At 41.6% G+C, this 27,365-nt stretch overlaps 1 protein-coding gene across 4 annotated transcripts in view; it reads left to right on the top strand.

Moving 5' to 3' along the window:
• LOC134809241 (uncharacterized) overlaps window positions 1–27,365 on the top strand; it is a 227,986-nt gene that overhangs the window by 105,017 nt on the left and 95,604 nt on the right. Inside the window, exon 5 of one of the 4 annotated variants that reach the window (XR_010154472.1) lies at window positions 15,602–15,702. The exons of the other annotated variants lie outside the window; for them this stretch is intronic. The gene's annotated coding sequence lies outside the window, so the exon portion shown is untranslated. The remainder of the gene's footprint in view (window positions 1–15,601; window positions 15,703–27,365) is intronic. 4 annotated transcript variants of the gene reach the window in all.

Consider the following 27,365-nt stretch of genomic DNA (forward strand, 5'->3'; position numbering starts at 1 on the left):
TGTGGCCTCTGGGTGAGGTAACAGCACTGCTTCATTTACCAAGTGAATGTTGGGGAGAAAGAGAGTGGTAGGCAGCCTCCAAAATGGCCCCTAGTGATCCCCAGGTCTTGGTATTTATGTCCTTGTGTAAATCCTTCTCCTCCAATGTCAGCTGGACTTAGGAACTTGCTTCTAACACATGGAATGGGGCAGAAATGATGGAACGCTACTGCCAAGATGGACTTATAAAAAGACAGTGCTGGCCGGGCATGGTGGCTCACGCCTATAATCCCAGCACTTTGGGAGGCTGAAGTGGGCAGACTATGAGGTCAAGAGATCAAGACCGTCCTGGCCAACATGGTGAAACCCCATCTCCACTAAAAATACAAAAATTAGCTGGGCATGGTGGCATGCGCCTGTAGTCCCAGCTACTTGGGAGGTTGAGGAAAGACAGTACCTTCCATCTTGGGTACTCATTTTCTACTGGCTCACTCGTCCTTGGGGAATCCAGCCAGCATGCTGTAAGGTAGCCCTGTGGAGGGACCCACACAGTAAGTGAGTGAGATCTGCCAAAAACTGAATGAGTGAGCTTGAAGATGAATCTGTCCAACCCCAGTCAAGCCTTCAGATGAAACTGCAGCCCTGGCTGACAGCTTGACTGCAACCTCATGAGTGACCTTGAGCCAGAGGCACTCAGCAAAGCTGTGTCTGGATTCCTAACTGGCAGCAATTGTGGCATGGTAAACGTTTGTTGTGTTCAGCTGCTAAGCTTTGGGATGATTGGTTACACTGCAATAGATAACGAATGCAAGGAGCAGCTGGGACCCATCTCCTCCTTTAGGTGTCACCTGAGGTGCTCGGATGGACTAAGCCTTGGCCAATCTGCAGGTTTTCACCAGCCCCTCTGGTGGTTCCTGGGTGTGCACTGAATGTGTATGTTTTGCTTGATGTCTGAGGGTGGCAGAAAGGAAAGTGAGTTTGGACCAACCACCAGGGTGTAGACAACTGGCCTGGCCATTGAAGCCCCTGTCTCCCTACTCCATTCTGAACTTGGATGAGGAGACAGATCATTCAGGCTTGTGGGAGCCACAGCCACCCAATAAGTTTTACCTCATGCTCTTGCCATCCAGGTACCCTGATTCCCTCACCAAAAAATAAATCTTGACCGAAAACTCTAAATTATACACAGCACTTCCATGTACATTCTCCTTTGAATTCTTATAATTGCCCTAGGATGCAGGTAGATGAGGAAACTGAGTCTCCAATGCTGGTGTAACTGTCTGTATTGTTTACAAGTTCTTTTACGTTCAAGGTCTCTTCCAAGACATACTTATGTTTGAGCTCAGAGGAGTTGAAAGAACTGCTGGAGCCAGGACCTAAACTCAGACAAAAGAAAGAGAGCCCCAGCATAGCACCCTGCTGCCCTGCCTGGCTTCTAAGCCTCTGTGTACCTCTGAGCCTCACCCTGCCTCTTGGGTACCACAGAAGAAACACTTCTCAGGAGAGACCATCTGGAGAAGGAGAGCTGAGGAGTTAGGCTCCCCTCAGAGGGGGTTCTTTAAAAATTCTGAAATGATGTCATTGAAAAATATGCACACACACAAAAACAAACCCCCCTCTGAAAACCACATTTTGTTTCTAGTTATAAATTGAGGATAATAACATTGTGTTTGATTTTCAGGGTTTTTATGAAGATTAATTTTTATGAAGAGTAATTACTTGGTTAATTAATTCAGTAACTCAACAAATATATAACAGAATGTTTTCCATGTCCCAAGTATTATTCCAGATACTCAGAATGGTGGAGCACAAGATCCAGAAAATTTCTCCCCACATGGGCTTGTATTCAAGTGAAAAGATGTACTTCCTCTGCAGGAGCTAAACATTTCTATGGTTATAATTAGTGTGCAGAGGTGGGCTACTTTTTTCACTGAATTTATGTCGTATGTACTGTTGCATAGGTTTTAGTCACTCCAGTATTAAATAATTTAATTGCAACAGTTTACTTAATCTTGCCTAATTGATGGGCATTTTGATGTTTTCAGTTTTGACCATTATGAAGAGAGTTTCTGTAAACCATTCTGTATAATTAACTTTCAACAATTCTTTTGAATTATTTCCACAAAATAAATTCATAGGAGGGGATTTGGGCTAAAGGATGTGAATTTTTTTTTACTCTTTTTAGATAATACTAGATCACACTCCAGAAATTATCAAATCAAATAACTATCAACAAGGTTTTTTTTTATACCCAGCATTCTTAGCATTGGTTTCTTGATCATTTAATTCCTTTTTGCTAGTTTCATAGGTACTTGAATTTTATGAAGTTGAACATTTTCTTTCATGTCATATAAACAAATCTAGTTACATTGGATTAAGATGTGGTAATAACATCTCAAAAGTTGTAGTGATGGCCAGGCATGGTGGCTCACGCCTGTGATCCCAGCACTTTGGGAGGCTGAGGTGGGAGGATCACCTGAGGTCAGGAGTTTGAGATCAGCCTGGCCAACATAGTGAAACCTCATTTCTACTAAAAATACAAAAATTAGCCGGGTGTGGTGGTACATGCCTGTAGTCCCAGCTCCTCGGGAGGCTGAGGCAGGAGAATTGCTTGAACCGGGGAGGTGGAGGTTGCAGTGAGCGGAGATCGTGCCAATGCACTCCAACCTGGGCGACAGAGCAAGACTCTGTCTAAAAAAAAAGAAAAAAAATTGTAGTGACTTAAAATGACAAAAGTTCATTTCTTTCTCATGCTAGATTCCCACTGTGAGTTGATCTGTTCCTGTCCTCATTCTAGGGGCCAGACGGTGGGGCAGCCACTGTCTGAAACGCTGCTGGTCACTGAGGCAGTAGACAAGGGAGAGTAGCAAATTACGTATAGGTTATTAAACAGTCTGGCTGGAAGTTACACATGTTACTCCTGCCATTTCATTGGCCAAAGCAAGTTACATGGCCATATCCTACTTCAAGTGCAAGGGACCTTTGATTCTATCATGGGACCAAGAGAAGATACAGAAAAACCAGGAAGGTAGAACTAATGACCATCACATCATGGTTTAGTATTTGTGAATTTTCTTTTATAAATTGACTATTTATCCTTTTATTGCCTTTTGGTATGCAGTGATCCAGAGAGAAGAGTATAACGTTCTTTATTTGATGCTTTTCTCTGGGAATGTTATGTTCTCACATCATCACCCAGTGGAACTCTGATATGGCCTTTCCTCTTCTTCCTGTTCTTTTACCAACCCAAGATCAGCATTAACTGGGGGTGTTTCTTACTTTGTCTTCCCTTTTCCTTTTTGCTAAGTCAGAATGACAACCTTGAGAAGCATCCAGTCATCTTTTCCCCATTCTTAATGCCTGGGCATTGCTCTCTCGGGTTTTCCTGCAGTTTTCAGACTAATTGGCATGAAGCCTGAGGAGTCACTTTGAGCCAAAATGTCAGTGGACCTAACTAAGTGGTGATTACAGGATAGTGAGTTACTTGTTCCCTTTCAAAGGCAACCCAGTTTGGCTTCACTTCTGGTTAACTGGTGCTTCCTTTGATGTCACTCGCGTAAAAGAGAGTGTCATTAAAAACAATCGAAGCGGCCAGGCGTGGTGGCTCCCACCTGTGATCTCAGCACTTTGGGAGACCGAGGCAGGCGGATCACAAAGTCAAGAGATTGAGACCGTCCTGGCCAACACGGTGAAACCCTGTCTCTACTGAAAATACAAAAAATTAGCTGGGCTTTTTGGTGGGCGCCAGTAGTCCCAGCTACTCGGGAGTCTGAGGCAGGAGAATCGCTTGAACTTGGGAGGTGGAGGTTGCAGTGAACCGAGATTGTGCCACTGCACTCCAGCCTGGGTGACAGAGCGAGACTCCATTTCAAAAACAAAACAAAACATAAACAAAAAGAACAATCAAAGCATATTTGTGCTCCATTTAAAAAGCCATTTGGTGCATTTTTCATTATCTGACCGAGAGTATGTGTTGCTTTAGATAAATGCAGATCTAATTTTCCTTTCAATATAAACCTGAGAACTCTAATGAGCTGACTCGTGTCTTTCTCATTGGATCTAGCACTTCATGTACACACTAATTAGAAAAGAAACAGTTTGATGAGGTAAAGATGTGGTTTCCACTGGGGGCAGAACTTTCAGGAAAATGATGCTGTTCTTAGTAGGGATTCCTAGCACTGACTGGAATATCCCCATTTGGGGAGGAGGATCTCAAATACAGAAAGAGGGAGGAATCACTTATGGTAAGAGAACAATGTGTGTGTGTGTGCATGTGTGTGCACATGGGTCTGGGAGGCCACACAGATACTGGCAAAAGAGAAGTTGAGAAAGTCAACTCCACCCAGTTCTGGAGAGGCAGGTCCCTAGGACACATCTCTAGCGGCTGAATGCTGAGAAATGACTGCTTGGGCAGTGGGTTTAAAGAGGGGACAGGGCTCTCTTCCACTTGCTCTCAGGGTGGGTTAGGAGCTTTGCAACAAAAACAATGGGGTCTGTAACTCTTCCTGTCTCACCTGGCCCAGTGGTTCGTAGCCCTAGCTACACATTAGAATCACGGGGGAAGCTTTGAAAAATATTGATATCCAGGCCCCATCCTCTAGAGATTTGTATTCAGTTGGTCTGGAGTGAAGCCCGGGCTTCTGCATTTTTTTTTCAAGTGAATAAGGTTGAAATCCAATGAAGCACAAATGTATCATGCCCCTTCTTGTGCCCATTGTGTCAAAATATCCATTCACCATCAAACAACCACACTTGGGGGTGTTTGTTTTTTTTTCATGCTTAAGACGGGCAGTTATCTTAACTCTTTTCTTTGAAGTTCCATGGAGTGGTGATGTGGTTTGGCTGTGTGCCCGCCAAATCTCATCTTGAGCTGTAGCTCCCATAATCCCTAGGTGTTGTGGGAGGGACCTGGTGGGAGGTAATTGAGTCATGGGGGTGGACTTTTCCCATGCTGTTCTCATGATAGTGAATAAGCCTCAGGAGATCTGATGGTTCTATAAAAGGGCAGTTTCCCTGCACATGCTTTCTTGCCTGCTGCCATGTCAGATGTGGCTTTGCTCCTCCTTCACCTTCCGCAATGACTGTGAGGCCTCCCCAGCCATGTGAAACTGTGAGTCCATTAAACCTCTTTCTTTACAAATTACTCAGTCTTGGGTATGTCTTTATTAGGAGCATGAGGACAGACTAATATAAGTGGTTTGAATGGTGGTCCCCCAAAGTATATGTGAATGTCCTGGATTCTTTGAATGTGACCTTATTTGGAAAAAGAGTCTTTATTAATATAACTAAGTAAAGTCAGGCAGCTTGAGATAAGATCATCCTGGATTACCCAGATGGGTCTTAAATCTAATGACAAATGCTCTTATAAGAGACAAAAAATGATAAGACAGAGACACAGAGAAGGGGGTATAGCCATGTGAAGATGGTGGCAGAGGTTGGAGTGATGTGGCCACAAGCCAAGGAATGCCTGCAGCCTTTGGAAGATGGGAGAGGCAAGGAAGTCTCCTCCCCTAGAGCCTCTGCAGGGAGCGCAGCCCTGCTGACACCTTGATTTCAGAAATCTGCCCTCCAGAATCATGAGAAAATAAACTTCAGTTGTTTTAAGTCACCAAGTTTATGGTAAATTATTACAGCAGCCACAGGAAACAAAATATATCCTATTGAATCCCTTTTCCTTTATGCATCCTTTCCTTGGTGCTTTTCCAGATGTCTTGGCTATTTTTCCAGGATAAAGTTTACGAAATTTCCATTTTTTTTTCTCTGATTTCTACACATCCCTCTTGACAGATGCATACTGGTGCAACAATTTGCACACAGCAGCAGCTGATGCAAACCCATGGCTGTAGCCCTGTTGAAGATCCTATCTAACTGGAGTCTTTGTAGTACTAAGTTGATGCTTTAGGTTACAGAGAGAAGTGATGGCAGTAGAGCTAGGAAATAGGGAGAGGGAAACTCTAGGGCATGAGGCTAGAGCCAGAACAAATTTTATGGGCCAAACGCATGATTTGCAGCTGTTTATGAGAAAGGACCCTTGTGCATTGCCTTGGGGGAAGGGCAGGGGCATGTTGGAACTTTAGAGCCTGAGAATGTTCTAGGTCTTCAGAGTCTGAGAAAACTTTAGGTCTTCTTTCTTGGTAAATCCCTCGCAGTGTCTTATGTAGAAAAATAACTCCTCCTACTAAAATGGGCAGAAGCAGAGGGGAGCAGAGGTGGGTGTGTCACAACACAATATTTCTAAGTATTTACTGGCATTGAGTGAGGGCTCACATTAACCATGAACGTCATGCCTGGGACACCTGGAGAAAATGATGTGAAGGACAAGGGGAGTCCCAGCTGGGTCTTGTGCCAAAGAATGGTGGAAGAAGGGGAACCCAGGTGGATCCAAGGAACAGATCTGGGGGACCTTGAACAGGAAGTCTAGAAACAACAGAGGCCAAGAAGAATGGGGAGTAGTCAGGTCGGTCATGGCCAGCTGGGGAGGGCTCAGACCTCTCCTCCCCTCTTCCCACACCAGGGAGATGCCACACCAGAGAGAGCTGGCTCTGCTGATATTGGGTTATTTTTTAAAATAAACTTTTAATTTTAGAATAGCTTGAGATTTGTGGAATTGTTGTGAAGATAGCCTAGAATTTCTATGTGCCCCACATTCCCTCTTATTAATATTTTACATGTTCACTAATTAACATTAGTATGATACATTTGTCACAATTAATGAACAGATATTAAGGCATTATTTTTAATTAAAGTCAACCCTTTGTTCAGATTTCTTTAGTTTTTCTCTAATGTCTCTTTTCTGTCCCAGGATTCTATCCCGGATGCCACATTGCATTTAATTATTGTGAATTCTTAGGCTCCCCTTGGTTGTGAGAGTTTCTCAGATTTTCTTTGTGACGACCTTCACAGTTTTAAGAAGTACTGGTCAGGTATCTTGTAGCCTGTTCCTCAGCTGAGATTTGTCTGATGTTGTTCTCATGATTAGACTAAGGTTATTGGATTTGGGGAGGAAGACCACAGAAGTAAAATACCATTCTCATTACATCATATCAGATGTACAGACTATCAACATGATTTATCACTGCTGATTTTAACCTTGACCACATGGTTGAGGCAGTGTTTTTTTCATATTTGCACATTGTAAAGTTACTCTTTTTCTCCCCTTTCCATTTTGCACTCTTTGGAAGGAAGTCATTATGTACAGCCCACACTTAAGGAATGGAGAGCTATTTGCCTTCTTGAGGTGTACTCCACCTACAGAAATTATTTGGAATTCTTCTGCACAAGAGATTTACTCATTCTCCCCCATGTATTGATCTGGGCACTTATTTATATTAGTATGATCTCACTGATATTTATTTTATACATTGGGTTATCATCCAATACTACTTTCTAATTTTGTTGCTCAAATTGTTCCACCTTTGGCCATTGAGAGCTCTTTCGGTTAGTTCCTGTGTCCCTTTGACATAGAAATGTGGGGTTTTTGTTCTTGCTTTTGTCTTGAGCACTTTCTTACTTTTTGGCCCTACAAGATGTCCCAGGATTATTTTGTATGTATCTTTCTTGCTCCAGTCCTAGAAGCAGCCAGTTCTCTAAGGAGGCCTGGTTCCTTTTATTGGAGAATGCTATTAGAAACCAAGATCTAGGTGGTAGGTGTGCTCGTTGCAACTAAGTGGTCATTGAATCTAGGCCCCCTCAACTGACAGAGTAAGGATATATGTATGTGTGGTATACTAACTTGTGTATTTACACATATCTTACATATTTTTATATGTAACTACTTGTATCTATATTAAGCCAAATATGTGTTCATACTGATGTCTCCGACTCTAATCTATTACTACATAGATCATTCTAGCCTCTTTCCCTTTCCTGTCTGTAACCTCCCACTCTAACATTAAGAAACCTAGCTCTTACCATCTGCTATCCATTTACTTAATTGTTCAGTTTCAGTATGCATATATAATGATTTCAAAGTTGTTAACTGTACCCTCATGGGAAACAACTTTATCAGCTAGGGTACAGTGCTGGGCTTATGTACAGTTCCTTAACCTTCAGTCTTACAGACTCCACTCACTTCCAAAGTTACTGTACCTTATTCCTCTACATTCCGCATTTCATCCTGGGATCTTCTGTCTTCTAAAATGATTTTATCCCAGCTTCAATTGAAAAATACCAGAGAAGGAATTACACTTGCACCAGCCCTTGTAGTTAGAATAATTGGGTACTTTGATCATCAGGGACTGTGTTGGTTGCCCTGTTCTGTGCTGAGAGATGGCGTTGGGTTGCTGGGATTGTCTCTCTGTCCATAATCACATGACTGGTATGGAAGAGGAGAAGGTCCCACAAAGGAAATGGGGTGCAGGACAGACAAAACAACAGATGCCCACAGTATTCCACTTCTTAGTCCTACAGCACACATGCACACATCCATCTTCCCACATTTATAGCTAGAAACCTAGCCTTTCCTAATGAAATTTATATGTCTTCTCTTCCCAAAGGCAGTCAAGTTAAAATCCGCATAGTTACTATATGCAGCTGCAAGTCCAGGAGCCCTGAGTGTTATGTTTTGTTCTCACCTAGATTTGAATGTGGCTCTTCAGGGTCAGGCAAATTCCTGCCCAAAAGTATTTGGATTCTAACAAAGAAGAAAAAACAGGGTAATATTTAACCAAAGTTATAAATTTTTAATAGAAGAATAGCAAGAGAATTTTCTTGATCAGTAAATATTTGTACTTTTGTAATTTTTTTCATATAATGCTGTGTAGATACTTAATGACTCTATCCATGTTTTAGCCTGGGTCTGTGGAGAAGGCAGACAGTGAAGGATATGGATTCATGTGTTCTGGAGACATCAGTTTCTACCCTCAGCATTGCTTAATGTGTGTTCTAATTTTGTTTGCATACAGGGTTCATTTCTCAGTGCTAATTGAAATTCAAATAAGTATCTTTTGTATTCTCATGATAGTTTCATTTAGTAATCACTTTGTGTCTGTCAAGAATTTTATGTATGTTCTTCTTTAACTCCATTAATCTTAGCTGAATTTCAAAGCATTGTAATTAAATTGTATCAAATTGTTTACTTTGAAACCCTTTTTAAAATGTCAATGGACTGGAATTAAATTCTATTAATTGGTACAGAGTGCCTGCAAAGGCAGAATGAGTTGCAATATGTGACCATTGCTAATATGATGAGACCAGAGTTGACATTAATAAAAGAACTGTAATAATTTACCATCTGTTTGATCAGCTGATGCTTCTTAGCATATCATAAAAGACTACAGAAAGAAGAAAGCTATTTTCAGTTCATGAAAGGTAATGATGCTGTGATTCCAAGCAGAACCTCTCAGTGGTTGCATCTTTATCACTTCCATTCTTTTAAGAATTCTGCTATATATCACACACACACACACACACACACACACACACACACACACACAGTTTCCAAGTTCCTCAAATGGTAGAATATTTTAAATATTTCCGTTTAACAAATCAATGTTTTTAACATGAAAATCCAAGTTGAATATAATTGTGCCACCCACAAAAATGATAGGGTTTAAAAAAAGTGGGATTTCATAGATATTATAGGTTATGTAGACCAATATTAGGACATAAGTTTAAAATCTGCTGAATGAACATCATCTTCTCTCATTTCTATCAATGTATTGCTATGACTGGGTATATGAGCTCATTTGGAGATAATGTCAAAAGTTTCAATTTAAGACTGTTTATGAATGTGGGACCCTGCCCTCTGCTACCTGGCTTTCTGGCCTCCCCATAACAGATAACTCTGATTAGTAGTGCTTCACAGCTCAAAAATCTTCAGTAACTCCTTAGTCTTCCACCTATGTTCTTCCACACTTTGGTTATCACTTGCCCATTTCCCTTATTTCTCATCAATTATTTTCCCTTTACTCCTATTCTTTCCTCTGCCTGGGAACCTCTTCCCAGTTTTGTCTAGCAGTTTCTGAGGGCAGTGACCCTGTCTGGCTTATGGCATAGCTCATAAGTGGTTATAATGTTTCCGTAGATATTTGCCAACAAATGAACAACTATTTACATTCTACCCATTTTTCAAAACCAGGCTCAAATAATACCACTTCTAAAAAGATCTCTCTGATTCTTCATCTGGAACTAACCTCTATGTCCATATGTTGTGATCTAGAACTCCTTTTGTTATAGCACTTTTTACATATGGACATCATCTGCTAATAATCTCTACTTACACATCTTCTAGAACATGGGGTAATATAGAAAGTCCTTCCTCTTTCCATAAAAAGAAATCACCAGCCAATCTTATGTTTGCCCCACATATTTGCTGCTTTTTTTCCCACAAATGACAATATGACCCTTTTCCTACCAAAATTTACCCCCTCTACGTGTGTTCTAGAACCTACCTTTTCTTCTTTTGATAAGGTACTTGCTCCCTCTAGCTCCTCTAACATCAATCTATCAGTCTTCTTCTCTTTACAGAATCATTTTCACCAGCACTCAAATGTGTTCTAATATTTCCCTTCTTAACAAATAATTCCTGTTGATGTCATATACTTTAGGAATCACCATCACATTCTCTTTCCTCCCTTTCATAGCAAAACTTCTTGAGTTGCTCATGGTACCTGTTTCTCGTCCTCATCTTTTATTCTCTCCTCATCTCGGTTAGACTGGGTTTATAACCCCACCAGCTCACTGAGGTTGTTTCTACTGAGGCCACCAGATTGACCTCTATGTTGCAAGACCCCACGGTCATTTTTATGTCTATATTTATTCAAGGTCTCAGAGGCATTTAACATAGTGTTGATAACTTCAATTTTTTTTGAAATATTCTTTTATGTTGACTTTCATGACACCACACTCACCAGATTTTACTTCTTAGTTGCTCACCAGTAGTGGAGATAAAATGAATCATAAAGAATTCTCAATTAATTCAAAAGAAGGAAGTAAAATAGGGGAAAGGGGAGTGAAGAATAGAGAGGACATATAGAAAACAAATAGAAAGATGGTATACTGGAATACTACCATATGGGTAATTAAATTAGATACAAATGGTCTAAACATCCCAATTAAAAGGCAGATTGTCAGATTGGATAGCAAGACCCCATTATATGATGCCTGCAAAAAACTATATGAAGACACAGATAGATTAAAAGTTAAAGGATATAAAGTATATACTCTATTAACACTAATCCAAAGAAAGCAGAATTATCCATATTAGTTTTAGACAAAGTAGACTCAGAACAAGGACTATTACAGGGATGAAAAAGGAGAGTTCATAAAGAAAAAGTGATCAATTTATAAGGAATACAAAACAATTTTAAATGTATATTCATCAATAACAGAGCTTCAAAATACATGAAGCAAAAACTAACATAACTGAAAGGATAAATGGACAAATTCACAATTATAGTTGAAGATATCAACACTCTTTTCTCTAATTGATAGGAGAGGAAAATCAACAGGCATATGTAAGACTAGAACAATATATGAACAATGTGATATAATTGACATTTATAGAAAGCTCCCCATGACGAAAACAGAACACTCATTCTTTTAATTTTCATATGGACATTCATTAAGTTCATATGCTAAAGCATAAAACAAGTCTCAATAATTTAAAAGACATTAAATAATACAGAATGTGTTCTCTAGTGATAATGGAACTAAATTAGAAGTCTATCACAGAGATTGCCCATAGGGAACATGCAAAAGGACAGAAAATATGGCCCAAGATTAAAACTTGGGGGAATACCAACGTAGTGGTAGTAGAGGAAGAGCTCTTCAAAGAAGGCCAATGAGAAGAGATCAAAGAAGAATAAGGAGAACCAGGAAAGAGGAGCCATGGAGATAAAGGGAACAGAGAATTTCAAGGAACAACAATGTTATATCTAGAGGTGTCCAATAAGATAAGGATTGAAATAAATCCATTGGATTTGGAGACATGGAGATTACTGGTGACTTTAGCAAGTGAACAATTGATGGGAAATGAGGAAGTAAAGGCAGTGAGTATCTATTCCTCTTCCAGGCAAATCTCTTTTCTTTCATGTTTTTCATGCAAAAAACATGAAAACAAGGCAGTGGCTGGAGAGAATCAGGGCCAGAGGAGGGAATTTTTTTCTTTTTTCTTAATTAATTTGTTGTTATTTTAAAGATAAGAGAGATTTGGACATGTTTGTAGGCTGAATATTAAGAGCTGGTGGTAAAAGACAGTTGAAGATACAGGAAAGGAGTTACTTGTTGGAACAATGTTCCCAAGGAGGTGGGAAAGAATGGACTTATTACTGTAGATGGGGGATTCATCTTGAATACAGATATGAGGGGCAACAATATAAGGATGAGTCTAAATGTAGATGAATTTGTAGGTGGCCATGGAAATTGCTCACACAAAGCACCTTCGTGGATTCATCTTTTACCTTTATGCTGACTCCCAAAATGTATTCCTTCTCTTAGCTCTTGAGCTCCAGATTCAACTTCCAGTTTGCACTTATCATGTACAAAAACAAGCTTGTATTCTCCCCAAGTTCCCTTCCTGACTCCTTTTTCTTCCTTTTGTTCCCTTTTGACACAGACAACTGGAACCTTGAGTTAGCCTTCTGTGTGGCACATTCTAGCCTTTGTTCAGATGAAAAGTTGAGTTTCACTTGTCAAAACTGCAGAGCGTGGAGTGGGCTGCAATGTAGGGGATGGGGTGGAGAGTGGATAATAGAAAATGGGTTTTGAGATGATGAAAATCAGAGATGGCCAGGCTACCTGAGGGTGTCATCCATTCACAGAGGTGAGACAGGTAAGAGATTCTAGGTAGAAAAACAGCAAAATGAAATTCTGTGAGATTAAAAAAGAGTAAAGAGTTTGGAAGGTGGGAAGCAGGCCCTTGAGAAAACTCTGAGCTGGTAGAATTCTGGATATAAGCCCCATCCACGATGTTCCTTTGAACTTGATCATGAGCTTGGATGGAATCACTGAAAGCACCAAACTGATATGGACTCCCCAAATCTGAGGCTTCCAGCATTCTTCCAGAATCCGAATTTGAACTGTGAGCTTTCCTTTTGTGGTTCTTTTTCCATCTTTCATCCCCATCCCAGTAAGATTCATTTTTGAGTGCTAGATATTCTTCCTCTGCAATGTCTCTCTACTCTGGCCTCCAAATCATACATCTCCCCTTTTTTTCTCCTCTTGCCAACCACTGTCTAGATTCCTTGCACCTTCTGTTTCTAGTCAGTTTAGAAATGTTAAAAAAAAGCTTTTCTCATAGTTTTTCTACTCTTGGCAGAGTAGACCTGGCCAGAAGCCAGTAGTAGCAATGTGCATGAAGATTTTATATATATATATATATATATATATATATATATATATATATATATATATATATGTAATAATGAAGTGAAACACTGATCCAACCTTGGAAAATAACTTCCCTAAAAATTTAAATTTATAATCTAGGCCAAGATGTTGATTGCTGTTTATTTTCTCTGAGCCAGACATAGTGGCTACAAGTTGCTTGGCTGTCCAAAGGTTCTCACAAGGCATGATAGCCATGCCTCAGTCCCCCTGCAGAGTAGATTTAATTAGGGTAAACGATACTCATGTTTTGGCCTGGAGACCTTTGCTATGGTCCATTTGCCCCACTGTGAGGTTGGGAATCACCCATGCTGGGCCACTCATGTGCTCCTGTCAGTTAACTCTGAATTTCACACAGGCTTAGTTGCGTGAACCCTCAGAAAAGTGACCTCTTTCTTCCTTCATCTTGACCACCTGGGATCACCTGTGGTTTTGAGACACTGTGTTTATACCATTCACAAGCTGGCCATCCCTTGTCTCTTCGACATTATTAAGTTTTTCAAGGACAAACCCTCCATTTTGTGGTAGATACAGCTGCTTTTGACAAAGAAGAGTCTGGAAACAGGGTCTTGTCAAAATTCAGTTCAGATGTGTGGCTGTGTTTACTCTAGCTTTGGTCAGGTGGCAGCAATATGTCTGTTGAGAACAACGGAGCTACCAGTCATGTCAGCACCCACTCCTAGCCCCCTGCTCACATAATTAAACTGTTCATTCACCCTCATATCCTCACACTCAAGAAATGTAAAAGCCCATTGGGGCATTTGTTAATAATGGCTCTTTCTGGGTCCTACTGTAAAGGAAGAGGTGTCTCCGATTATCATGTGAGGAGAAGAAGCCACGACAGGTGCTGTCACTGAAGCCATGAGAGGTGGGGAAGATGGCAACACGGCTGGCCCCTCTCAGCCCACCTGAGACTGAGCTGGGTAGGGTGGGCGACATGGGAGGCAGGCAGCTTAGAGGCTTGCAGGAGGCAGCTTAGAGGCTGGTAACACAGTGGTGCATTGGTTCCTGTTGATTGTCCCAGACCTGGGTGTGACTGAGGTAGAAGAAAGACACAGCCCTGGGTCCCTGACTCCTTCTGTTCTGGGGTTTCCCCTGATAGTGGTTATTACCAGGTACCACCTCTTCTAGGGGAGTGTTTGGAAATGTGAAAGGGGCATTTTAGTCACCATGTGCGGGCACTGGCATGACAGGCTGAGCATAGAGGCTAAAACTCAGCGAGACCCAGTATAGTGGCACCAACAGGAAATCCTCCTGCTGGGATGTGTCCCTTTGAGAAACATGCAGATCTCAAGGCCTCCCAAGGAGGACAGACTCTGAGGCAGGTCTGAATTTAAACATGGCGTCTCGCCCCTGCCTTTGCCTGACTGAAGGGCATTCTCTGTGGGGGCACAGAGCTCTCTGCAGCTGAAAAGAAGGCCTATGGCTCAGCATTTCAGGAGTGGGCACTGCTCCAGTATTAGCTAGGAACACAAAGTGCCTGTAGAGGTTTGAAAAAGACTGCAGGCACTGGCAAAACAAGCCCCCACAGGTAATGAGACCCATCCTTCACTGTCACCAGAGCGAAGAATGTAGTTCAGTTACTTCCCTAAGAGGAGCACGAGGTTCTGTGGCAGGATTCAAGATGAGACTGGTGTTAGAGGGATGGATGGGAAACAGTATTAGTTTACTACACCACCCGTGACCCCCAGAAAACAAAGGTATCCCCAGAGATAGAAGTTCATTCAGCTTCTAGAAGGCTCTAAATGTTTGCACAACTTGGCTCTTCTCTCCCAGGCACTAACCTCTACTCCTGCCCAGTTGTTGGTCTGTCAGTCTCTTTCCTCGAACCAGAGCAATAACATTTTGACAGTGTTTAGAGCCAAGCTTGGAAACAGAGGTAGACAAGTTTCTGGCTTCACTTTCTGAATTTCTTTCTCTTTCCCTCGCGCAAGGTAAGAGCAGAGCCTGCCAACAGTTTGCTAATTGTCTCCAAGTGAAAAGATTGTTTAATTCAGAAGAGATTTTAGACTCCCAGGGGCATGACACCCGTCATTTCACAATGGAGAATTATTTTTGTGGTATTTATTTTATGATTCCTGACCCTTGTTCTAGATCTTGCTGGTGTGTTTTCATTTAAAATGTATTAACTGAGACTTGGCATAGGCACTTGGCTCCATTAAGCTCTACAACAGCTTAATCCAGATTTTATTATATTGGGACTTGAGTATACAAACTTTAAGATGAGAGGAAGCTTAAGGATAAATAGAGTAATTTTAATACTTACTATGCATTTAACTCTTTTGGTTCCCTCTAGGCAATTTTCTGGAGTGTTTGTGATTGGACTTTAACATTTCCAAAATGTGGCAACAGTGACTGTTAAGTCTTCCCGAGACGAGGGTTCCTGGGAGCCCCAGGGTAAGTGGCAGACTAAGGTGAACATTTAGGGTCATGATTGCTTTAGGTCAACAGCCATGCATTGGGCCTGTCTAGTGGATGCAGAGCCCTGCCAGGCATCACGGAGAAGGCAGCCTTGACTCTCCTCTGGGCTCCAGGACATTAATATTTAACTGCCTCCTTGCCAGCTCTGTTTGCTGCTCTCCCAAACTCCTCAACATTAACACTTCCAAAGTGGATCTCCTGACCTTCCCCTCAAACCTGACCCTCCAGTGTATTCCCCTTACAAAAACAAAATCACTGTCCACCTATTTTAGTTGCTCCTGCAGTAATATCTCCTGCACTACAACCAGAGCCTGTTGGCTCCTCCTTCTCAGTATGTCTCCAATCTGTCTACTTCTCTCCATCTCAACTGCCCTGCCAGGTCCAGCACCAACAGTTCTCACCTAGAGTCTCCCACTCCCCATTAGCCTCCTACCTGTCTTCTCACATCCATTTGTGGCCTCCACTTCTGCAGCTAGAGTGATCTCCTCTAAGTAGAAACCAAATCAGCCTACAACCTTGCCCCAAACCCATCAATGGATTCCCACTGCACTTGGCTTAAAATGGAAGTGTTCACACTTCCTGAAGACCCTGTGGATCTACCCCTCTTTACCTTCCAGCTCCTTGCATGCCCTTGTCTCCACTTCTTACTGGGCTCAGTCAGACCCCACCAGTCCCCAAATCATTCCCTGGCTAAGGCTCCTTCATCTTTCAGGCTATTTCCTCTGTGAGGCCTTTCCTGATCCCCTCCTAACCTAACTGAGGCCTCTGTTATACTCTTTCATAGCACCCTGTGCTTCTTTTCCAACCTCCATGGTTCTTCTTTCCCACACACAAACCCTCTACTCCTGCCCAGTTGTTGGTCTGTCAGTCTCCTGTACAATCATGGTGTGTACTTTTATATTTATTGTTGTAATTGTGAATTTAACACCTGTCCCTTCCATCAGACTCTAAGTTCCTTAAAGGTCGAGGCCCTATCTGTTTTGCTCAGAACTAGAAATTCAGCAACTGGATCAGTGCCTGGTACATCCTCAATAAATATTGGTTGAATCCATAAATTTAAAAATGGAATGGTTACTGCTTTCAAGGAGTTAATGATCACTGCCCCCAGGAAAAACCCACTGAGCCTCACCCATGTCCACTCTAGATAAGGAGAAAAATAAATATCTGAAAAAACTCAAGAACTGCTCAAAGCATTGTGAAATAAAGTGAAAATCCATATCTTGGAAAATCCAAAGGACTTATCCAAAGTCTGGTGAGTCTAACCATGTTAAGGTCATGGACTGGCGGCAGGTGGGGAGAGAGGTACCTTTCTCAGAATGATCTTTGCATCCATAACCACAAATTTCAGAGAGCTGAGAAAAGGGCTGAGTGGAGAGGGAATCCACAGAAATGTGGGTGTTGGCCACCTAGCTAGGTCCTCTTCTGGGTCCTGTTGGAAGTCCTCTTGTTAATCCATTAAGGTCTATGCATTCGTGGTTCCAGGCATCCTGCTGGGGAAACCCTCAACCACACCCTCCAAGGAGATGCGGGTCTGCTCTCATTTCCTGTCCTCTCCAGATTTCTGGAGCCCCCAGGTTGAGTGTCATGGGGGAACTCCATGGATACTCAGCAGCTACTGGTAGGAAGTCCTTCTCTGTCTCCAGCTGACTGCTGGAGCTGAGCTCCTTTGGGCTGGGCTCCTTTTCCAGGAGGTAAAATAAAATGTGCTTACTTGTTCCTAGCTGCAATTGTTTAATTGACTTGTTTTCAAGTTTTCATGTGGGCCTAGAGAGCTCGTATGTGAAGGAAACTTGTAATAATGGGTTTGAAAACAATAGTTTATAGAAAATTAGAAAGAAAAATATAAAGATTGATGAGGGCCTTTTGCTTCATGGCTGCTGGCTTATTCTAAAGGGATTCAAAGAGTTCACACTTTAGGGCCATATCTGTCTGCTTTTCCCAAGAGCAAATACGATGCCACAAATTTAGGATGGTGGTTTGTGCTATAGACTGAATGTTTGTATCTCCCCAAATGTTTGTGTTGAAGCCCTAACTCTCAGTGTAATGGTCTTTGGAGGTGGGGCTTTTGTTGGGGGTGATTAGGTCATGAAGGTGCACCCTCGTGAATGGAATTAGTGCCCTTATGAGAAGAGACTCTGGAGGGTGCTCTTTCTCCTTCCTCCATGTGAGGACACAAGGAGGGGTTGGCAGTTTGCAGCCTGGAAGACAGCCCTCCCTAGGACGAGACCAGACTGTCACACCAATCTTAGACTTCCAGCCTCCAGAACTGTGCAAAATAAATGTCTGTTGTTCATAAGCTACCCAGTCCATGACACTTTGTTATAGTAACCCAAAAGGACTAAGACAGTTTGTAAAACACTAAAGGGAGAGAACCAGGTATTCCAAAAAGATGCACAAAGTCTTTTTTTGGTCAACATTTTTAGTAATGAGCTATTCAGGGCAAAGCTTGACAAGCTAATGGAGAATCTAGATAGGCCCCTGGAGGCCCAGGCCTTGGCTTAATCCCCCCAGGGCCCACACTGAATAACAGGATAAACAGAAGTAAACAGAATAAACTTTTCCCCAGCCAGCTCCCAGGAGGGCAGCACATCTCCACTAGCTTCTTGAGCACCTTTTTGTTATGTTATGCTGCTGAAAACTGAAAGGGAATTGCTATGGTGTGGATACTAGTCCCCTTCAAACCTGATGTTAAAATTTGACCCCCAGTGTTGGAGGTGGATCCTAATGGGAGGTGTTTGGTCATGGAGGTGGATCCCTTGTGAACAGGTTAATACCCTCCCTTGGGGGTAAGTGAGTTCTTTCTCTGTTAGTTCCCTCAAGAGCTGGCTATTGAAACATGCCTGGCACCTTCCCCCTTGCTTGCCGTCTGGCCATGTGATCTCTGCACAACAGGCTCCACTTTGCCTTCTGCTATGAGTGGAAACAGCCTGAGGCCCTTGCCAGAAGTAGAGCAGATGCTGGTGACATGCTTCTTGTATAGCCTGCAGAACCATGAGCTAAATAAACCGTTCTTTATAATTTACCCAATCTCAGGAATTCCTTTATAGCAACACTGAACAGAAGAAGACAAGAATATTCTCAAGAGCTCTTCTAGCCTGACTCACTTCAAAAAGGAAGTGAAGAATAAGAAACACCTTGTATAGTTGGATCCAAAGAGGTTAAGTGTGTGACTTTTGGCAAGGTCACACAGCTAGCAAACAGCAGAGCTGATGCTAGAACCTGGCCACTTTGAAACCAGACCTGTGTTCTTAACTCCTACGTCATATCCTGCCACCAGTCTGCCGTCCATGGTCCTCAGTGTTTGGTGTTATGGTTCAGTGTTTCATTGTTGTGAAATCCCCTATTGTTTCTCTTCTTTTCCAACTACTCCCCACTTCCCACAACTCCCTAACAGTCCAATATGAAATAAAACTGGAGTAGCTTTCCTTTTAGAGAATGTTCTAACCTCTCAGTCTTCCACCCCACCTCCCTCCCTGCCCATCATAACAGTAATTGGAGACATGCTGGACTGTACATGTGCATGAATTGAGAGGTCTTGACACCAAGGTTGAGAAACTAAAGCATTTAGAACTTCATGACTGTTCCTCACACAAGACAATTCCCTTTCATTTGTTGTGCAAAAATGTGCCTGAAACATGGACCATAATCTTCCCTATTCCCAGAGATACTATGCTGGCCTTCTGTTAGCAGCATTATTTTCTTTGGAGCATCAAATACGTATACAGAAGGATTTAATTATGTTTTAGCAAATCTCAGTGAGAAAGATCTAGTACAAAAAGTCTATCTCATTTCAAGTAAAGGCCATATGCAAAAATTTTATCCAATTTTAAGTCATACAATCTTATTATATTTTAAGTGGTTTTATAAGTTGCTTAAAATGTTTTGGACAAAATGGTAGGCTGTTTAAGTAATAAAATATATGCGTGCACGCACACACAAATCTGAATTCACTGAGAGCAAATCTATAAAGGGTAAGGATACTGGAATTGAGAACACAGAACTAGAACCTAAAATAATATTTCTTCTTGTACTAGTGATAAAAGAATATGTGCTATTTTCCCACTGAAACAAAAGTAATGTTAATTACGGAGCCACATATAATGTGAAATGTGATCGTGCTTGTGATCTGCCTAAGTCACTACTCTACTTTCAAGGTAGGAGGATGAAAATTCTCAATCCCTTTCCCTCTCCATCTGCTGCATGTATTCTGTGAGAGTGTCAAGAACGATTTGATGTCTCACAGTTGTGTTTCTCCCTCTGGTGCTGCTCTGTGTGTTCCCTGAGAGGAAGCCACCTGCTTACTGTCTTCTCTAACTGTAGGGTTCACCCAGCTACCTCCCTTTCCCGAGAGTTCAAATGGGTAGATTCACAAATGGCACAGATGGAGAAACAAATTAACTTTAGTACAGATGCTGGCATCGATATTCCTGGGATTGAACTGCTTCCAAGCCAGAAATAATCCTCAAGCTTTCAAAACTGGAAAATCAGATGCAATTTACTCTCCTTGTCAGATGGCTGGATGTGGTACAATGCCCACCGGAAAAACGAATGGGAAAAGTGTGAGCCATTCAGGTGGCTTGGATATGAATAGCTTTAAAATTAGGCACACTATTGTGTCACTAGGATTTTCTACTAAGCTATCAGATGATTTTTTTTTTGAATTTGAAATATGGACAACTGATTGGATTCTGAGCCCAAAACGAATTGTCTCTAAAAGCCAATTGGTTTATGCATTTATTCAATAAACACTTATTGCATATATGCTAGGTGATATAGGGCAACGAGAAGTAAGACATGATCCTTACACTCACTGCACAGTGACTCATGTGGGAGATGAGTGTGGACACAGATGGCTATGCTACCTTTTGATAATGTGCTGTGATTGTCCCCACCTGGGGAGAAAGGGCAGTTTCCTGGCTGTTAGGAGCTGAATTGTGGGTCCCCCTCAAATTTATATGTTGAAGCCTCAATCCACAGCACCTGAGACTGTAACTATATTTGGAGATAGAGCCTTGAATAAGGCAATTAAGTTAAAATGAGATGGTTGGGGTGGGCCCTTATCCCATCTGACTGGTATCCTTACAAGAAGAGGAAATTTGAACACATGAAGAGACAGCAGGGGTGTGAACACACAGAGGAAAAAGACCATGTGAGGACATAGTGAGAAGGCGGCCATCTGCAAACCAAGGAAAGAGACCTCGGAAGAGACCAACCCTGGCAACACCTTGATCTTGATTTCCAGACTCCAGAAGTGTGAGACAATACATTTCTGCTGTTTAGGCCACCTGGTCTGTGGTATTTTGTTACGGAAGCTTGAGCAGACTGATACACCTGGACTCACCCCCCTCCATCTCATTACCTATTGCTTTATTTTATTTTTGTTTCAGTATGTGTTGCTATTTGAAATTATGGTGTTTCTATTCCATTTCTTTCCAGTAGAATACCAACTCCACAAGGGCAGGGACTTAGCTTTATTCATCACTCATTCCCAGTCTCTGGAATAGTGGAATAGTGCCTAGCACATTGTAGGTGCTCAACAAAAAGGTGTTATGAGCAAAGGGTTGTGGCAGTGGCAAGGAGGGGGAGATTTCCTGGGGCAAAAGGATGGTGGTGTGGGCTGGAGGGAAGAAGCCTTCCCTAAGAAGAGGCGTCTGGATGGTTGAGTCTCGCCGGGCAGAGAAAGTGAAGCAAACGCATCCCTGGAAGAAGAGACAACGTGAGCAAAGGCTCAAAGGTGTGAAAATGACGTCAGATGGAAAAGTAGGTCACTGAGACGGGATTTTAGGTGAGCCGGGGGTGGGGCAGGAGAGGAAACTTCAGGGAGAAAGGTTGGGCCAGATTATGAAAAGGTCTAGCTCCTGTACAAAGTGAAAAATGATGTGGATTCACCAAGCTGTCAGAAGGATAATGGCATCCTTTCTGTGACTATATGGAATACATACGTCTATTCTACTATAAGGGATTTATTTATGTCTATATTCCATATAGTCACATATAGTATATATTTACATCTATATTCCAAATAGTCACATATATAGTATATATGTGTAACTGTATAGTATATATGTATACATATAAATAAACTGTCTGTGTGTGCACTGTGTGCACATGTGCCTGTGTGTGTACAACACATGTTCACTGAGCATTTCACACACGGTAAATAACTAGGGAAATTAGTTTCCTTGTCATAGTATGTCAAGGAATTTATCCTACAGTGCTTAAAGGATCCCATGAGGTATTTAACAAGCAGAGGGGATAATTTTGAAAAGCACCAGAGAAAATACGGAGGACGGATCAGGCAAGAACCTGTAACAGGAAGGCCAGGTCAGGGGTGGGAAGTCACAGGTGCTAATGCCCAACTTAAGGCAATGCCAATTTGGAGAGGCAGGAAAGCCTCCATTCAAGGGATATTGAGCCAGTCGAGGCATAGGTCTTAGTATCCATGCAGATGTAGGGAGTAAAGGAGAAAGGAACCAAGGATGACTTTAAAATGCCTTGCCTTTCACCATGTTTATTGTCATTGACATTATAAGATATATCTGGTCTTTGTTTGCTTGTTTGTTTTGTTAACTGTCTTCTTGAGGCCTTTGGTGACTTTTCTCTCTATTGTATTTCATGAATACATGGCTAAAACTGTACCTAGCTGATATTAAATATGCAATCAGTATTTACGACTGAATTAATGAATGAGTGGAAATGTTCTTTGACCTAGATAAGGAATGCAGGAGAAATATCAAGTTTGGGTAAAGAGGTATGAAAGAAAGCATAAAAATAAAGATCCAGGAGGTGACGCCCATGGGCCATTTTGCACCTGGAGACAAGTCAGGTTTTTGGCTGCAGATGCCAGAATCATGTTGGAGTCGTTAATATGTTGTTGGTAGATGTGAATGAGATCACTCAGGGAAGAGACCCAGGTGGAGAATGAGAATATGCAGGAGACTGAGGCAGGAGGGTTGTTTGAGCCTAGGAGTTGGAGGTTGCAGTGAGCTGTGATGGCACCACGCTCCAGCCTGTGTGACAGAGTGAGACCCTGGCTCAGCAAATCAAAAGAATGAAAATTGGGTGCACACAAATATGCAAAGGGGGTTAAAGGAGAGAGATGGAACCAAGGCAGGAGATGAAGAAGACTTGCTGGAAGTGTCAAAGGAAAACCACCACAGCATGCTGCCCTAAACCATAGGAGGAGAACACTTCAAGGAGGGCAGTGTCAAATGACCATGAAATCCTGTGACACAATAGTTTTATGATCCAAATTTTGATGGAGAGATGCACTGGTGTGTTAGAGCTATGTGCTAGGGCCGGCTTTCAAGAGCTGATTATTAACTTTTCAGGAATTTCATGAGCTATTATTAAATAAAATTTTGTAATTCGTTACAATTAAATTTTGATTAGATTAAAATCAAATTTTATAAGCTTACAATTAAATACATTTTATTAAAAACAATGATACTAAATATTCAAAACTCCTCATTTTCTAATGATTTTATTTCATTTTACTATTATCTATACTTTATTGTCCCTGTGTGTAAATACTACATGATGCTTGTGCTGTTGATTACGCACCTCTTCTCCTCTGTATTCGGTGATGTCATGTTGGTAGCTTGAACTCAACCATGATAGGAGTATTTAAACCACGGCAATTGGCAAAGGCTGTAAGTCAGAGCTCTTCTTTCCAGAGAGCTGGTTGTTAAACATTTACTGGCACACCACTGTCCGAAGGGAAAAGGAAAGATCCAGTGTAAGTTTCATTTAGATTAAGGACAACGGAGTAAGAAGCCACTGGAGATGGCAGTGGAGGAGCTAGCGACAGATGGAACCCTGATGAAGCAGGACTCAGAGGAGGTGGTGGGCTGAGTCCCAGAGCCTGGATGTAGGGAGGGCTCATTGTACACAGATATGGCAGAAGTTCCATCTAAGTAGGTAACAAAATAATGAGACTTTTTAGTCATACACTCAGAGAATATTTGGTCCTCCATTTAGTCCGCTGCCCTTAGTAACATTTTAAAATTCCCTTTAAAAATTTGTCTTTGACTGTATGACCATATTGCCATCTCGGCGAGACAGACCAGCAGCCTGTTTATCTCATGTAAACCCTCTTCCTTAGCAAATTGTTAGATAGGCAATTCTTTTTTGTGTTCCTTGCACCTCAAGATAATTGTGGCAGGCTAGACTGCTTCAATATGGGCAATTTCAATGGAATATCTGCAGATCCAATTTACATGGCACTAAATAGTTTCATAAGTACCTAGGACAAGTTAAAAGAGGGAACTTTTTCTCAACCTTTTAAAGCCTCGCTTTTGATAAACATACAAAGCTCACATTCTTTAAAAATATTATTTGAGCTTCAAATTCAACTATACATAATCACACACACACACACACACACACACACAAACAATTGGGCGAAACACTACATTGTTTTTAAATTATGCATGCCTCCACCTTCTAGCATTGCCTCTCCCTTCTCAGGAGAGTGTGCAGCCTACAAGTTGAGAATAGTAGGATTTATAAACTAAGCAATGAAGGTCAAACAGGCCCATCTAAAAGGCAAGTGAAATAAAAGCTGAGGAATTCCAGTAACTGAACTGCTACATCCCCAGTTCTTTACATCACACACCCTCCTATGAAGGCAGGAAATGTTGTCTTTCACTCTGTGCATTGCTATGTTTTCTCCTCTTGCCATTTAAAATGATTTTGCATGATACTCCTCAGATTGCATAATCATCTCTATAATTGTCATTCCTAGTGACCACTTAATATTCCATTATATTAATAGAGTACAGTCTGCCTAAGCCATTTCCTCACAGTTGGGTACCTGGGCTGTTTCTAATTATTCATTTTACTATATGGGAGGGCTCAACACATCTTTTTACAAATATTTTTGTTTCCTTGGAATTATTCCTTGGGACATGTTTCTCCAAGAGCCCTACTGGGTCAAAGAGTAGGATAATTTTTATGACTTGTCACATATTGCAAAATTGCTCTTGAAATGATTTCTTTTTTCAATTTATGGTGCCACCGGCAAAGTTGAGTGTGTCTTCTTCCCCAAAGCCCTGTCAACAAACAATTTTGTCATTTTTATTCATTTCCCCTGTTGTTCTCCTGATTGTAGCACAATCCATGTAGCTAAGGAGATGCAATCAGGGAAAAAAATCTTCCCTAATTAAAGCCTGGTGCAGCAATATGTGGGTGGTTTTAATATATATCATAAAGAGTTAAGAAACATTCTATCATTCAAGAACAAAAATGAAAAAAACATAGGGTTTTTTTGGGTTGTCCTTATAAAGGGTTAGGAACAAAAGAAAGAACATACATAAGACTACACAAACAGGGAAATGATGAGAAGCATTGTATAAAATAAAACAAGAATGTAAATATTCTTGCTTTATTTTCAGCACTTCATGAAGCAAAAGCATTACTGGAATTACTAAATCTGAAAAAGCTAAGCTGTAGAGTAAGCCTTGTCTTTGTTATTTCTGTTAAATATGTTAAATTAAACACAATATATGGGGTATTATCTTTCTCTCCATTTGGCTTGAAATCTGCTTTCTCTCTCAATAGACATAATCCAAAATAAGAGCAATGAAAGCGCTATTGAACTGGATTTTGCATTTTTAAGAGTGTTCATTATTTATATAGTAATCCCTAAAGACCTCATGTGGTACCTCTGGTGTTTGTAACGGACAATGGATGTATACAGCACATTCCTTCAAGAGGACTGCTGTATTCATACTTTATTATTTTTGGACATTTAAAAAAGATTTCCTCTAAAGGAACGAGACTTGTGTTTTTAGGTTTCACGGAGAATTTTCTAAAAGGAAACAACTGCAATCAAGGTAGCTACCAGATTATTTCACAAATTGCAATTTTATATTCCTAGGGTAGAAAAAATATCTCTAAGGCTGCATATATTGTACTCTCCTTTTAGTTGCTTATTAGAGTTTTAACTTCTATGATCTCAAGCTTTTAAATTGTTGACTATTGAGAAGTTTCTGGAACATGTTTAGTGCGGCGAGATTTCCCACCACACATTTTTACTGACTGGGTGCCCCTCCTTGGAACAAAGAGCCTGTGCCTCCATAGCACAGTGAGGTACAACATTGAGGCACCTTCCAGGTAACCCAGGCCAGAAGAACAGCTTCTGCCCCAAGTAGTGGACTTGGTTTCTTTTCATGAGGTGGAATTAAATTCCATTACTTTTTCTCTGATGTTCAGGTCAGCTCCTTCTCTTGGCAGCAACTCTCCATATTGGGAGTGTTTATGCCTTGGAAATTGGCAAATGCTACTAATCAAGTCCCTCACCCACCAAGAGAGGGTTGCTGAACGTTTACCAGCACACCGCTGTAAATTCCATTACTCTTTCTTTCTGAGAAATGACTTATTTTTCTCTGTTTTAGCCTAGCTAACATCCCTGTCTGAGAGAGGAGAACTTATTTTTCCCTATTTTAGCTTAGCCAACAACCCTAATGCATTGGACATACACTTCCCTTTGGGAAATGGCCCCATCTTGGTCTCTGAGACCTTTTCTTTTGTTCTTCTACCCTCTGGGGACTTCTTATCTGGAAACATTTGTGGCTCTTCTTCCTCCTCCCGCCTTCAGATGCCAGTGTGTGCCAAGCTTAAGCCTTCTTTTCTGTGTGTCTTTCTCCAGAGAGCTCATGCATCTCAAGGCTTCTGCCAGCTCTGGACTGAAACCCCAAAATGGACATTTCCAATCACATTCCTCTCCCAAAGGCTCCAACCTTGTATCTCCTGACAGTTGTCCACAGTGTCACTGCTGTAGACCTTTCCCCTGCTGCATCTCCCTGGCCATTGCCTCCCATGCAGCAGATTCGAGAACTCATCTTCCTTCCCAGGATGTTCAGGTCAGCTCCTTCTCTCAGCAGCAACTCCCCTCTCAGCCAACCAGACTTACCTCCTGCACCTTTAATGGGCCCTTCTCTGAATTCCCAAAGCTGGGTGCCATATTGTGCTGGGTTTACTTAAAGATATCCCTCATGTTAGTCTCCCCATCTCCACCCAATCTGTCACCCCAATTTTAAGCTCCTCTTCCTGCCCCGCCTTTGAGTGCACACTCCTTCCCCAGTCTGTCCTGTGCACCCCCCTCCAGCTTCCTGAAACATCATGGCAGCTCCATGCTTGGGTGCTCTCAATCCTACTACATTCCCTCTACACCAGGTTCCTTGTCTTTCTTGGTCTTTGTGATCTGGCTCTATGAAGTGAATGTTATTTCCCTCAAACCTCCTGCATGAATCATTCCCGTGGGACGGTTTTCCTGTTTTGAATCTGGGCCATAATCATGTGCAGGAACTCTCTCTCATACAGGCTCTCAAGAGCCTGTGCTAAAATTTTCAGGAAGCTTGTGAGCCAGTTGGTAAACACAGTTGTCATTATACAGTAAATTATATAAACTTACAATTAAATAAATTAGGTTTAAAAGTTAATAAATACTTAAAACTCATAGCTTCCAAATAGTTTTACCATTATCTGTGCTCCTGAGATCATGCATGGCTGTTGTATCTTAATGGTGGAAATACTCTATGATGGTTTGCTAATGCCCATCCCTTCCAACTACCCATTCCATGATGTCATGCTGGTCACTTGAGATTAGCCATATTGGGAGTGTTTATGCCTTGGAA

This window comes from Pan troglodytes, chromosome 22, assembly GCF_028858775.2.
Source record: "Pan troglodytes isolate AG18354 chromosome 22, NHGRI_mPanTro3-v2.0_pri, whole genome shotgun sequence".
NCBI classification, from domain to species: domain Eukaryota; kingdom Metazoa; phylum Chordata; class Mammalia; order Primates; family Hominidae; genus Pan; species Pan troglodytes.